A 14,414-nucleotide genomic window follows, 5' to 3' on the forward strand; every position below is an offset into this window, starting at 1 on the left:
CACCCACTAGTACAGTTAGCAGTGTTGGTCCTCAAGCCAAGGGTTTAGTGGGAATCACTTTGGGAACTGAAGGAGATTCTGACCTAGTCAGAACCCTTACACAGGCTGTTCTGGTTTGTGAAGGGGACATAGATTTGACCCCTGACATAAGTCCCAGTAACCTGGGCAAATACAGACAGACACCTTTGATTAACAACAAAGTGGCTCAAGCTTACAGGGACACATGTGCCAGTGTCACTATGGTGACACCTAACTTTGTGGACCCTGGACAATACATGCCAGGCGATGATTACCTGGTGACCAATGCCAGCAATGTCACTACTACACATAGTGTGGCACTTGTTAACTTTTCCTGGGGAGGGGTAACTGGCCTAAAGAAAGTTGTGGTTAGTGCTGATCTCCCAGTAGAATGCTTGTTGGGCAATGACCTGGAGAACTCTCTATGGTCAGAAGTTGAGTACAGGACTCATGCAGAGATGTTAGGGATATCATCACATGTCCTTGCTGTGACCAGGTCACAGGCCAAAAAGTGCCTCTCTGAACCTCAGGTCTTGGATCCTGGAACAATGGACCAAGTACCTCCCAAGAAGAAGAACAGGAGGGTTAAGGCTGCGCCTTCCCAACTGCCTACAAGTGAGGATCAGGCTTCACAGGAAACTGATCTTGAGACCCCTGAAGGAACTGTCCCTGAAGAACTTGAACCTGATCAGGTTGAGTTTCTGGGGACAGGGGGACCTTCTAGGGCAGACTTGGGGCAGGCTCAGTTAACCTGTCCTTCTCTTGAACCCCTCAGACAGCAGGCTGCTGCTGAGGCTGCTGGGAATGCTCAAGGTGCCCATAAAGTATATTGGGACGATGGACTCCTTTATTCAGAGGCTAGAGACCCCAAGCCTGGTGCTACCAGGAGGTTGGTTATACCTCTGCAATTTAGGGGCTTCCTACTCACCTTGGCCCATGATATTCCTTTAGCAGGACACCTAGGCCAGAACAAGACTTGGGACAGGCTTGTCCCTCACTTTCACTGGCCTCACATGTCTGAAGACACCAAGGAGTTTTGTCGCTCCTGTGAAACCTGCCAAGCCAGTGGTAAAGCAGGTGGAACAACAAAGGCCCCCCTGATACCACTACCTGTGGTGGGGGTTCCCTTTGAGAGAGTGGGGATTGATATTGTTGGTCCAATGGATCCCCCTACAGCATCTGGGCACAGATTCATACTGGTGGTAGTGGATCATGCCACCAGGTACCCAGAGGCAATTCCCCTTAGGACCACAACAGCTCCTGTTGTGGCCAGGGCCTTACTTGGAGTTTTCTCCAGAGTGGGGTTTCCTAAGGAGGTAATATCAGATAGAGGTACCAACTTCATGTCTGGATATTTGACAGCTATGTGGAAGGAATGTGGTGTAAACTACAAGTTCACCACTCCTTATCACCCACAATGCAATGGGCTTGTTGAGAGATTTAACAAGACCCTAAAGGGCATGATTAAAGGATTACCTGAAAAGCTCAGGCGAAGATGGGACATCCTTCTGCCCTGCCTTTTGTTCGCTTACAGAGAGGTCCCTCAAAAGGGGGTTGGCTTCAGCCCCTTTGAATTGTTGTTTGGGCACCCTGTAAGAGGACCCCTGTGTCTTGTGAAGGAAGGATGGGAGTTACCTCTCAAAAAGCCTAAGCAGGACATAGTGGACTATGTACTTGGTCTCCGCTCCAGGATGGCAGAGTACATGGAAAAGGCATCCAAAAACCTTGAGGCTAGCCAAGAATTACAGAAAGCTTGGCATGACCAAAAGGCTGTCCTTGTTGAGTTTCAGCCTGGACAGAAGGTATGGGTGTTGGAGCCAGTGGCCCCAGCAGCACTCCAAGACAAATGGTCTGGACCCCATACAATTCTGGAAAAGAAGGGAGAGGTTACCTACTTGGTGGACCTAGGAACTCCCAGGAGCCCCCACAGGGTGCTCCATGTGAACAGATTGAAGGCATATGTCAGCAGGGCAGACATGGGCTTGCTCATGGCTACAGATGAGGGACAGGAGGAAGAGAGTGACCCTCTCCCAGACCTGCTCACTCAGAACCCTGAGGATGGCTCAGTTGATGGTGTGGCCTTAGGTGGCAGCCTCACTGAACATCAGCAACATGACTGCAGACAAGTTCTACAGGCATACAGGCATATGTTCTCATTGACACCCAGTCAGACTAACTGGTGTACACATGTGGTGGACACTGGTGACAGTCTTCCTGTAAAGAGCAAAATTTACAGGCAACCTGACCACGTCAGGGACTGTATAAAGACTGAGGTGCAAAAGATGCTGGAATTAGGTGTCATTGAGCCTTCAGAGAGCCCCTGGGCTAGCCCAGTGGTTCTGGTCCCCAAACCTCACACCAAAGATGGCAAGAGAGAGATGAGGTTCTGTGTGGATTACAGAGGACTCAATGCTGTCACCAGGACAGATGCACACCCTATTCCAAGGGCAGATGAGCTCATTGACAAGTTGGCTTCTGCCAAATATTTGAGCACATTTGACTTGACAGCTGGCTACTGGCAAATCAGGTTAGCTGAGGAGTCTAAAGCCAAGACAGCATTTTCTACCCCTAGTGGGCATTATCAGTTTGTGGTGATGCCCTTTGGTTTGAAAAATGCACCTGCCACCTTCCAAAGGTTGGTGAACCAAGTCCTCACTGGGTTGGATGACTTTTGTGCAGCTTATCTGGACGATATTGCTGTCTTTAGCTCCACCTGGGAGGATCACCTGATCCACCTGAAGGAAGTGCTTGAGGCTCTGCAGAAGGCAGGCCTCACTATCAAGGCAACAAAGTGCCAGATAGGGCAGAGCAAGGTTGTATACCTGGGCCACCTTGTAGGTGGAGGCCAAGTTCAACCACTGGAGAGCAAGATCCAGACCATCAAGGACTGGTCCCCTCCAACTACCCAGACTCAGGTCAGAGCTTTCTTGGGCCTGACTGGGTACTACAGGAAGTTTGTTAAGAACTATGGGTCCATTGTGACTCCTCTTAATGATCTGACATCCAAGAAGATGCCCAAAAAGGTTCAGTGGACAGAAATCTGTCAAAAGGCATTTGATGACCTGAAGAAGGCCATGTGCTCTGCACCTATCCTGAAGAGTCCTGACTACTCAAGAGAGTTCATTGTCCAAACAGATGCTTCTGAGTTGGGAGTGGGAGCAGTGCTTTCACAGCTTAATGTAGATGGCCAGGACCAGCCCATTGCTTTCATTAGCAGAAGGCTGACCCCCAGAGAGAAACGTTGGTCAGCTATAGAGAGGGAGGCCTTTGCTGTGGTGTGGGCCCTGAAGAAGTTGAGACCATACTTATTTGGCACTCACTTCAAGATTCAGACCGACCATAAGCCCCTCCTATGGCTTAATCAGATGAAGGGTGAAAACCCCAAACTACTCAGGTGGTCCATTTCCCTACAGGGGATGGACTTTACAGTGGAGCACCGCCCAGGGACTGACCATGGCAACGCAGATGGTCTCTCCAGGTACTTCCACTTAGAACATGAAGACACAACTGGTCAAGGTTAGTCTAATGTCCCTGCGTTTGGGGGGGGGTTATGTAGGAGAGTAGGGTCTGCTATCCTATGGTCACCCCAAATTTTTGCTTTTTGCTTCACTGGTTTCTGACTTAATGTGGCTGTGGGCCTGCTAATCAGACCCACAGCCTGCTGTTCTCTCTCTAAATTGATGCCAATGCACTTTAGGTGCATTACGAATTGGAACTGGTTCACCTTATGAGCCCCTGTAATAGTGCACCCTAGGTGCCCAGGGCATAGGTGTATCCAAGGCCTACCAGGGGCTGCAGCACGTATTGTGCCACCCCTGGCCTGGCCTCCATCTTTGACACAACTGGCTGATCACTCAGCTGGGGTAAGTCGGTGTAACCACCTCTTACTTAGGTACAGTATGTCTGTGCCTAACCCTAAACTGGACACATATATTCCTATCAGCCACTCCTATAGAAGGCCTCATCAATCCTGGAGGCAGAGTGCTTGGAAATATGTGAGATGGTGCTCTGGCATGAGCTGAGCCTGTCTGCAGCTGTCGGGAACAACTCCCTAAGCTGTTCCGGGATATTGCCATACCATATACTCTTAAGTGCATTATAATCCTCGCGGTTAAATGCTATCTTTGGTTTGGCTTTATCAAAACATGTCGAGTAAGGTGTCATACGAATTGGAATACTATCCCCTCGCCAATTCTGGCGACGGGGATAGCATTCCACCCTTCTAGAGGGACACGACATGTGTGTAGCCTTAACCCCGGTTAAAGTTAAACAGAGCCTCAGCTTCACAAAATGGACGCTGCCACCACAGACACAAGTCTGGCCTCCTGCTGCTGACCGAAACTCGGCAGATGGTGGCCTGGACAAAGGGTTTCCTGCCTTGGGAGGTGCGAGCACCACCCCAGACAGGATTTTGTGTATTAGGTAGGACAGGGCTGAAAAGAATCAGACATGCCCGGGGCACACAAGGTGTCCCCGTGCATAGGCCAGCCCAAACCGGTTCTGGGGCCTTCCAGCCCCAGTCCTGGCGCGGAGCTGGACAAAGGAAAGGGGGTGTAACCGCCCCCCTTCCTGGTCCCACCCAGAGGAGGGACCTAGTAGGTGATCCACCCCCAGTTTGGGAATAAGAGGGGGAGCAGTGCCATTGCACAGCAGATCATCCCGAAATCAACTTAAAACTAAGAAGAAGACTGGACTTCGACATTCTGCTGCACAGAAGACTGAAGAAGAATCTCCCTTGTGGCCAAGGAGTGACCACCCTGTGAACACAGGCACCAACCAGCGACCCGACGTCTGCTTTGCCGCCGCCTCCCGCCGGAGACCGAGCCCAGAGCCCGACAAGAACCAGACTCCCAGACCTCTCAGAGCCCGATCCACAGTCCCTGCGAAGAAGGGACCCGTGGAGGCACCGAGTGACGTGGGACCGGACCTCTTGGAAGACACTCGAAAAGCTGACTGCGCAGCTTCTGAGGCATCCTCGACGTTGTGCTTTGGGGATTGAGAACCCCCACCACCGAGCAGCCCTTGCACCGAAGATCAGCCCCCCAGCATCTCCACGATCTGCGTGGGGCCCTTTTGCACTGTGCCACTCGACGCGCCATCCCGGCCACTAGCCACGTGGTCAGCGGCCATCTTGGCGACGAACCCGAAGATTTAAACAGCAGGTCTGGTTGCTCCAGACCTACCCAAGCTCCTGTGAAAAGGAGCACCCGCTCTGACCTTGCTGGTCCGAGTGAACAGCATCTTTCAACTTCTGCGTGGCTTGCATTTGCCAAGGCCTGTTTGCTCCGATCAGGTCGCCGACACCGCCAACAGCGAGAAGCCTACGTGGGACAGCTCGTGACCGACTCCTGGACGTCCTCGACCCCGGGTATCCACGTGGCTGCAGAAAGAAGCTACCCGACAACGCCTGTCTGCACCCGACATCGCCTGGTTCCATTCTGGTTCCAGGGCAGTCACTGGCTAGTGACTTTGAACACTGTCCCCTCTGCTTTCAGGTCTTCAACTCTTCTGATCCACCCTTGGATCCACCGGAACTCTTCTCATCGAGTCGCCTGCAGCATCATCAGCTCCAAGCACCATCGACCAGCGTGACGAAACCCGACACATCTTCGACCCTGTGCACCCGTTTCCTGTGGGTGAGGTAACTCAGCTCCGCCGGTGCTCCTGCACTGGTACACATCCCAAGGGCCTGTGTTTTAAGTTTCAGCTCCGTAGGTCACTCGGAAGGTTCCTAACTTTCTAACTTTGTGCTTTTTACGCACCATAGACTTTGTATTGAGAAGTGCGTGCACTTTGAACACTGCACCCGAGTCCCGTGGGCCTTTCCCGACTTAGTTAACTCCAGTCTCGAATAGCTCCAGCGATTCCCAAGGCCCTAGGCCTCTTCACTTTCCTTTAGGTATCTCTTATACCACTTATTTAGTATATGGTTTAGGTGGCCCCTAGGGCTCATCCATATTGTGCAACTTTTGTGTATTTTAAACTGTCTTGTGATTTAACGCTTGTGCTTCTGTGCTCATAAAGAGTCCAGGGGATTTTAATAGTTAATAAATCAATATATATTTTCAATATATATCTGTGTGGTGTCCCTTTCATTTGGTATTCAAGGGGGTTGTGTATGGTATAACAGCTGGCTTCACATGCCTTTCAGAGTTTAGCCTAAGACTGCTTTGTCCACGTTACCACTAGGATAACTGGTCTACAAGGTTGAATTACAACCATCATCATAAGGGTTGCTTGGCATGGTACAAAGTGATCACTAGAATTAGTGAGCATTATATACCAGGCCAACTTCTCACAGTCATCAGATTATGAACAAATGTATTGTTTTCATCATTATGGTCATCATTATTTGCACAAATTTGCAAACCCTTGAAATGTTTGTACTTATAATCAATAGGAACATTGTCCAACGCCACCAAAGGGTAGCTCAAAAACATTCTATGAAAAATGTCCATACTTCTCAGTTTTTAATGTCACAAATCCAGAAACATTTTACTTTAAAAATGTTAATAAGGGGGGCGTGGACAAGATGGCAGCGGAGTAGGACGCGTTTTCGGTCCCTCCGGCGCCGCGCTCTTCAAAGCCTTGTTTAGCGCTCTACTTAATGCCCATCCACACCTGAAACTGTGTTGGCGCGTTCCAGAAGGCCGTGAGGCGCTGTCCGACCCCCTTTTCTCCCCGATCGGCCGAGAGTGGAGGTGTGGCGTGGTGCGGCCTGGTCGGGTGATGGAACGAGTGCTGCCCCGGGCCTCTGCACGGGACGCCTTCGTCGGAGTGCGTGTACCTTAGTGGCCCTGAGGTGACGACAACGGAGGTACGAAAGGCTGAGGGCGAGTGGCCTGGGGTAAACAGCCGCGAGTGACCGGATGGCTCTGCAGAGGAGAGGGCTTGAGCTTGTACGGCCGGGCCTGGTGGCACCGAGCAGCGGAGGCGGAGCTCCCGACGCGGGCCCCGTTCGACCTCCATAGCGGGCGAGGAGTATACGTGTGGGGCTCCGGGGGACTCGTGCGGGCTGCTGATCGCCGCTGCGGGCCCCTGAAAGCAGTCATCCATGAAGAGGATACGGAGGAGGCATAGGCAGTGAGAGGCGGTGCCCGGCCCCCCCCCTCGGCGGCGAGGACACGAGCCGGCGGCGCCGACACGAGGAAGAGGGTCCGGTGCCATTATGGCCTTGGGCGACTGAGCTCGATCGAGCCGTCAGATTGGAGCAGCAGCGGTGGTGAGATCCCTGCTCTGCGGGTGAGTGCTCCCTCGCGCAGCAGCACAGCCTTACGGGCAGAGAAGGTGAGAGGCAGGTGGCTGGCCTTGGGGGGGACGCGGTTTGTCGGCCCGCGAATCGGCGGGCGGAGAGGCTCTGGGAAGTTGGGAAGAACCCTGAGGGGCAGGGGGCCTGCCTGAATAGGGGCGGACGTTGGAGGCTCAGGAGAACTGGCATGCTTACAGTGCAACATGGCACCCCCACCCCCTGCAGCTGCCTTAGCGTACGCCACTCCTCGGCCCGCATTTCGGCGGGAACGCGGCCACCTTCTGTGCGACTGGCCCCTGCCACCCTTCTTCCACACGTTGCAGTGCCAGCTTGGAGCTAATAGCTGTCGTCTGAGCCCGTCTATCACTTAACTGATGGCTGTCCACTAGTTTGGTTTCCGCTGGTTAGAAGGGGGTAGCGGTCACTCCGCCAGTGACCTGCCCACTCCGGGGGTAGCAGTGGACCGGCTCTTTCAGCCCACGCTAGGCACGAATTTCCCGGCATTTGGAGGGAAAGAAGCCTTATGAGACTCCCCAGCCGCAGCTGAGCACTTACCCGACTGGTGGGAGATCTGAGAGCAGTGCCATCTGGGGTTTGGAAGCTACAATCCCAGCCGCTACCTCCACGTACCGGATGGCCCTCGGGGCCTAGCAATGTCGACGGCCAGAAACAGAAAGGAGAGGACGGTGAAGGAGGGCTCCCCGAAAATGGCGGCGCAGCCTACAGACAAATTGCCGTGGAGGGACGATGCTGAGGCCCCAGCAATGAAGGCTTTCATGACTGAGCTGTTCTCTGCAATCAAGGAGGACATAGCGGAACTGCGTTCTCAGCTTGCCTCTGATCTTCACGAGGTGCGGCGCGATGTAGACGGGGTGGGGGAGCAGGTGGCGACCCTAGGAGAACAGGACCTGAGCACGGCGGAGGACATCCACCACCTCCAGCAAGATGAGATCCGTCTCACTAAACAAAACTTAGACCTGCAGGCCCACGCTGAACACTTGGAGAATAGGTCCCGCCGCAACAACATTCGGATTCGGGCGGTACTCAGGAAGGGCGAGGGGTCAGACCTAAGAGAATATGTGGGGTCCCTCTTTCGACACATTCTTGGTGAGGAGGAAGGGAGTGAGATTCAAATGGACCGAGTGCACCGTGTGGGGCTCCCGCGGGGACCTAAGGCCCCTCCTCCAGACATACTGGTATGTGTCCACGATTTTCAGGCTAAAGAACGGATTCTACAAAAGGCTAGGGATACTGCCCCCCTACAATTCCGAGATCACCATCCCTTGCTCTTTCAGGACCTCGCGGCCTCCACGCTGACGAAGCGAAGAGCATTTAAGCCTATTATCACCTATCTTAGAGAGCAAAATGTTCCCTATTCCTGGGGCCACCCATTTCGCCTCATCTTCAAGTGGAAGGCCAAGCTCATTCAGGTGCGGTCCCTAGACGCAGCTTGTACCATCCGGGGTCTGGACCGGGAGGCCTCCACCTCCGAAACGGACGGCTCACCCGGTAAACAATGGAGGCGATCTGCTGAGTGGCAGAGCGTGGGTAAACCGGTCCCCAAGGCGAAGCCCGACCTGATGACGAGCATGTTGGAGCGCGGAGCAGCTGTGGCCTCGGTAGCCCAAGTGACGGAGGCTTCAGTGGACGCCTGAGGCTCTACCTCTTTCCTGGCATCAGTAAGGCGCGGTTGTATGACAATCCGTCGATGTCAATTTAATCGCGGCACTTCAAATCGCGGGCATTACCTCGCATCGGCCGTCTCACCGGCCATTATGGCATCGCAAGCAGTTGCGCCGCAAATGCGGCAATTTAATTGGATCGCGTTTCACATCGCCGATTTAACATCGCGCGATCATGACAACGCGACATTTGAGGCCACACAGTAGAAAAAATTCAGCCAATGGGTTTGTGGCGTGGTGGGGGTATATATTGTATTTCCCACCGCGTCTGCAGCCATTTCTGCCTGTGTCGTGACCCCGTGGACAGACTTCCGAATCATGAGTTTGTTAGAAAATAGAATTGCTACACCGCCTACCGATTTGTCTACTCTGTCCGGTTTGGCCCGTTTGTAGTGTTTCCGAATAGCAACGGCAATGTCGGGGAAGGCACCAGGATGTACCCAAGTCTCAATAAATAATATACATCCCTGTTGCAAGATGTCATGATATCCCAGATGTATGGTGCGTGTTTAGGTAGAGACCAGCTATTATAGACTTTATCGGGCCTCCCAATTCTGTACTTAAGCAACAGTAGATATGTGACTGGGACTTAGTTGGCTCACACATGCATTCTCATCAGCACCCATAGCAGTATAATAGACCCTCTATATGTGTCGATAGAATATTTAAAACGCTGCCCATCGCATCCCCCAACGGTACTCCGGTTCTCTTTTAAAGGATGTAGTGCCTCACTTGAATATATCAATCCTCATATTAAGTTCCTGAGGGGATTTAGGCAGGTATTCTTGAGTCTGGCGACGGTCAGGCGTGGGCGGACGCTAATGGCCTTGCCTTTGGGGGGCCTTTGGTGCGCCAATAGCACGTCCGTGGTACGGGCTTCCTTTTAAGTATTGCCTCATATTCTTCAGAGCACAAGAGCATCTGCCCTCTGTCCCCCTCGTTTTTCGTGCCCTTTTGCCCTCTGTTACCCTTGTTTTTCGTGTCCTTCTGCCCTCTGTTTCCCTCGTTTTTTTTGGTGTTCTGCCCCTTAGTTCCAATCGTTTCCCCCTTCTTTTTTGTGCCTTTCCCTCGTTCTTGTGTCCTTCTGCCCTCAGTTTGAATCGTTCCCCCCTTGTTTTTCGTGTCCTTCTTCCCCACATCCTTAAACTACCTGTAAAAAGTCACTTCCTCCACCTGAACTGAGCCCTTTAAAATAATGCAATGCTCCAAAAAGTACCCCAGGCCCCCAGCAGCCACAATCCTACCTATGCACACTCCTGTCTATGCACAATTAGGTGTGCACACTCACTGCTGGCATGCGCACTAGGCGCCCACCACCCTCATGAGTTAGGCAAGTTGTAGCCCCCTGGGCCGCTTGCGTTGCATGGACCGAGGCCATCCCGCTACAAACCTGTCCCTACTAGAGGACGTGTAAGAGGTGAGCAGAATCTATCTGACCACAGCAAAGTTGGTGCTCCACGCCCAGGTTAGGCCTGTGTGACCCGGCTCAGTGTTAATTGCCCCTCACAGTGTCCCTTTTGCATCCACCCATACACCCACCCATGCACACCCATCCATCCATGCATCCACCCAAACACCCATCCATCCATTCATCCATGCATCCACCCATACACCCATCCATCCATCCATCCACCCATACACCCATCCATCCATCCATCCATCCATACACCCAGCCATCCATCCATCTATCCATGCATCCACCCAGTAATACAGTAATAAATAGGTAATGTTGCGCTGTACTGTGAATTCCTGCATCCATCCGTAATACACTAATAAAAATGTAATTTAGCGCCGCCCATTTAATTTCGGCGAGTTGATAGGAGGGTCGAACCCTTGGTGACCACACTTAAGTCGGCACACCTACCCGCTACTCCACATCCTCTGTAAGCTATCTTTCCATAATAATAAAGTTAATTTTCCATTTTGAAGTACCGTTCCTTTTTTTATGCATATACCTTTTTTAATTATTAATTAAAATAATTTAAATACGGCGGAGTTCATTGCAGTTCATTTCCCATTTAGAAGTACCGTTTCCGTTTTAAGTTTTAATTTCCATATCCTGCGGAATTGCAACATTTTCAGTTTTAATTCCATAATAATAAAGTTCATTTCCCATGTAGAAGTACCGTTTCCGTTAGAATTTCCATATTCGGCGGAATTGTAACATTTACCGTTTTAATTTCCATAACAATAAAGTCAAAGTCAAAAAGCTTTATTTCGATAAAATTTCATTATCATAAAAGCAAGTTAAAAAGAATTGATGATTAATAGAATTAATAAGACATATCCAGTTAATAGCGACAAATATAACATTTGCTAGAATTAATATAGTTTAAGAAAGGATTAAACAGAGTTTTTAAGCTTTCTGGCTCGAATAGCCCAAGCCCAGAATAAAAATTTAGCTAAGGCACAGGCATAGGGTACATAACTGTCCAAAACAAGTATCCTGATTGCCACATCATGGCTCCTGGTTCCCAGTTGCCGGCACAAATTCTTCAGCCACACCCTTCTTGGATTGGCATATTCACTACAGACAAATAGGAAATGTGCTAATGTCTCTGGGTGGGCTAGACATGAAGGACACAGGTCAGTTTTGTGTGGACAGGATTTCCATGTTTTGGTAAAAGTGTTCAATGGCAAAGTACCCGTTCTGAATTTAAAATACAAAGACCGGGCAAACGGTTTCCCGATGATATCTAAGTAGGGTTCTCGCCTGGGAACGTCTTTAAACTTCAGAAAATCCTCAGTAAGCCTGCCAATGGATGTGCTAGAATGCCTTTAGGAGCAAATCCAATCCCGATAGAGGTTTTTGAGTACTTGTTTTGGTGGAGAGGTTCTGCTTGACCAAAAGTCCAATAGGCCCAAGTTCGACAATAAGGATTTCATGTCTGTTAGCCATTTGACTCTGGCCCAATGTGGTGATGCCATTATTTCTTCCAGGCCTCTGGCATAGGCACTAAGTGCCTCAACCCGCCAAATACGGGCCCATAATAAGAGAGGACGAAATTTCGCGATTTCGCCAATCTGAGTACAGCCAAGGTCCATAAATAGGGGTAAAAGTGGGGTACTTTGAGGGAGGGACATTATTTGTCTGCAGAAATTATTCTCAGATTTCTGAAGAGCTAGTGAAGATGCAAAGCCCCAAAGTTCAGCTCCATAAAGTGCAGAGCTGACGCTCTTGGCGGCATAGATCTCTAGGACTGTTCCTATTGGTTTCAACGAACTGGAACGTTGCTCCCTCAATAGGGCACCTGTGATCCTTTTATGGTTCAGCAGCATCTTGTCTAGATGAGGAGTCCAATCCATTTTGTCTGAAATGCGTATCCCTAAGTAGTCAAATACTTTCACCCTTTCCAGGGATTCAGTGTTTAAGATAGGGGGACGCACTTGCTGTTTGAGGGGGTTAAGAACAAGGTATTTTGTTTTATTGGTGTTTATAACCAAGCCCCGATCAGTACAAAAGGATTGGAAATTGTCCAAGAGTTTCTGTAGACCCATGGGGGTTTTAGAGATTAGGAGCGTGTCGTCCGCAAAGAGAAGGGTCGGTATACGAACCCCCGCCAGGGATGGTTCATCAGATGGAAATTTGAGTAAGTGCTCGACCACCCCATTGATGTACAAAGAGAAAAGGGTGGGAGCCAGAACACATCCCTGGCGGACCCCTCTCTCGACCGGAATACAGCCCGCTTTCTCCCCTCCTGAACCCCACCTAATTTGGGCAAAGCTGTCCTGATGAAGCCTAACTAGTAGGGATAGTAGATAATGTGGGAGCCCCATATTAGCCAGGACCTTCCATAGCAAGTCCCGGGGGACAGGGTCAAAGGCAGTCTTTAAATCGATAAATGCGAGATAAAGACTGCCCTTGCCTATCACTACCACCTTCCAGTAAATCATCATAAGTCTGAAAGCCTGCTCTATCGTTCCAGTGCCTACTCTAAAACCGGCCTGGAAATCGGTAAGTATTTTATTTTCATCTACCCAGTTAAGTATCCTGAGTAGAATAACTTTACCAACAACTTTTTGGCTTACATCTAGCAAGCTAATCGGCCTATAATTGGACGGGTCATCCCTTGGGCCTTTCTTATGGATGGGAACCACCTCTGCCCCCTTCCATGACGCTGGAATGGGGGCACCCCTACAAATGGCGAGAAGGAGGGAGTGGATTAGTTTGCCCCAAGTAACACCATCCGATTTTAACAGGTCCCCCGGGATACCATCGGGTCCTGCTGCTTTTTGTGGAATGATGGAATTAATAGCATATTCTACTTCCTTCTGTGTGAATTCAGGATCACTGGGGAGAAGAATATAATTAATGTAAGGAGAGGTTTGGACAGACCCTCTCCTGTTCAGATCATTATGGCAGGAATAAAGTTTGGCAAAATGGGCTTCCCATACCTGCCCCGGAATGCTGCAGGTTACGAGGTCATTATCCGGTCTGTTTCGTGCCCTTATGGCGTCCCAGAAGGATTTAGAATCTTTTTTCATACTGGCTTCCTTAAGGGTTAGCCAGTAGGCGTCCTCCCACTCCCTTTTAGCTACCTGTAGGGCCTTTTTATGGTCTCTTCTAGCAGTTTGGATTAGTAGAGGGGACTTCCCTTTAACTGCCTCTATTAGGCGAGATTTGGCCCTTCTGCACGTTGCCGAATACCAATCGTGTTTACCTTTAGTTTTTAGTAGAGATTTTTGTTTCCCTGAGGGCAATTGGACCCAAAGAAGGTCCCCTATAATTTTTACTGCAGTTTCAAATGTAGCGGTGGCCTTGTCTGCTGCTATAATTAGGTCAATCGAGCCAATTTCGGCTTGCATCCCCTTAACCACTTCATCTATTGCTGATAATTTATCGGTGTTGCACATAATCTTACTCCACTTTAGACGCGACGCCTGCCACAAGTGGCGACAGTAATCCCCTGTTGGCGGCTTAGAGGGACTGGCAATACTTCAGTGGGCCAAGGATTTTTTAGAGATAAAGAGAGTGGATTGTGGTCGCTCTCTATAGTGTTGGTGATGACCATGTCGTTAACATGACTCCAGAGGCCCCTATCCAGCAGAATATAGTCAATCAGTGTGCATTGACCAACTCTGTTGAATGTGGGAGCACCCTGCAGATCAGATCGAGTGCGACCGTTGGCAGCTCTTAAGCCAAACTCCAATGTGAGTGCATTTAGGTGGATTGCACTGCGAGTCCAGCGTTTGATGGGTGGGATAGAGAGGGTAGGGATACCCCATCTACTATCCTCTTCTCCTAGGTCTGGTACTCCTTCTAGGGGAAGTGGTTCGTATGTACAGTTAAAATCCCCTGCTACTAGGATATGCCCAAGTCCACTCTGCTCTCCTAACTGAGCCTCAAGCTCTAACATTGTCGGTGAAATACACCCGTTTTTAGTTCCCCTGATATAAACATTATAGAGGTCAACAATCATGCTTCCCCGTAAGCCCAATAGTGAGACACCAAGAATATCCGGGGT

This window comes from Lissotriton vulgaris, chromosome 7 (genome assembly GCF_964263255.1).
Source record: "Lissotriton vulgaris chromosome 7, aLisVul1.2, whole genome shotgun sequence".
Taxonomy (NCBI): domain Eukaryota; kingdom Metazoa; phylum Chordata; class Amphibia; order Caudata; family Salamandridae; genus Lissotriton; species Lissotriton vulgaris.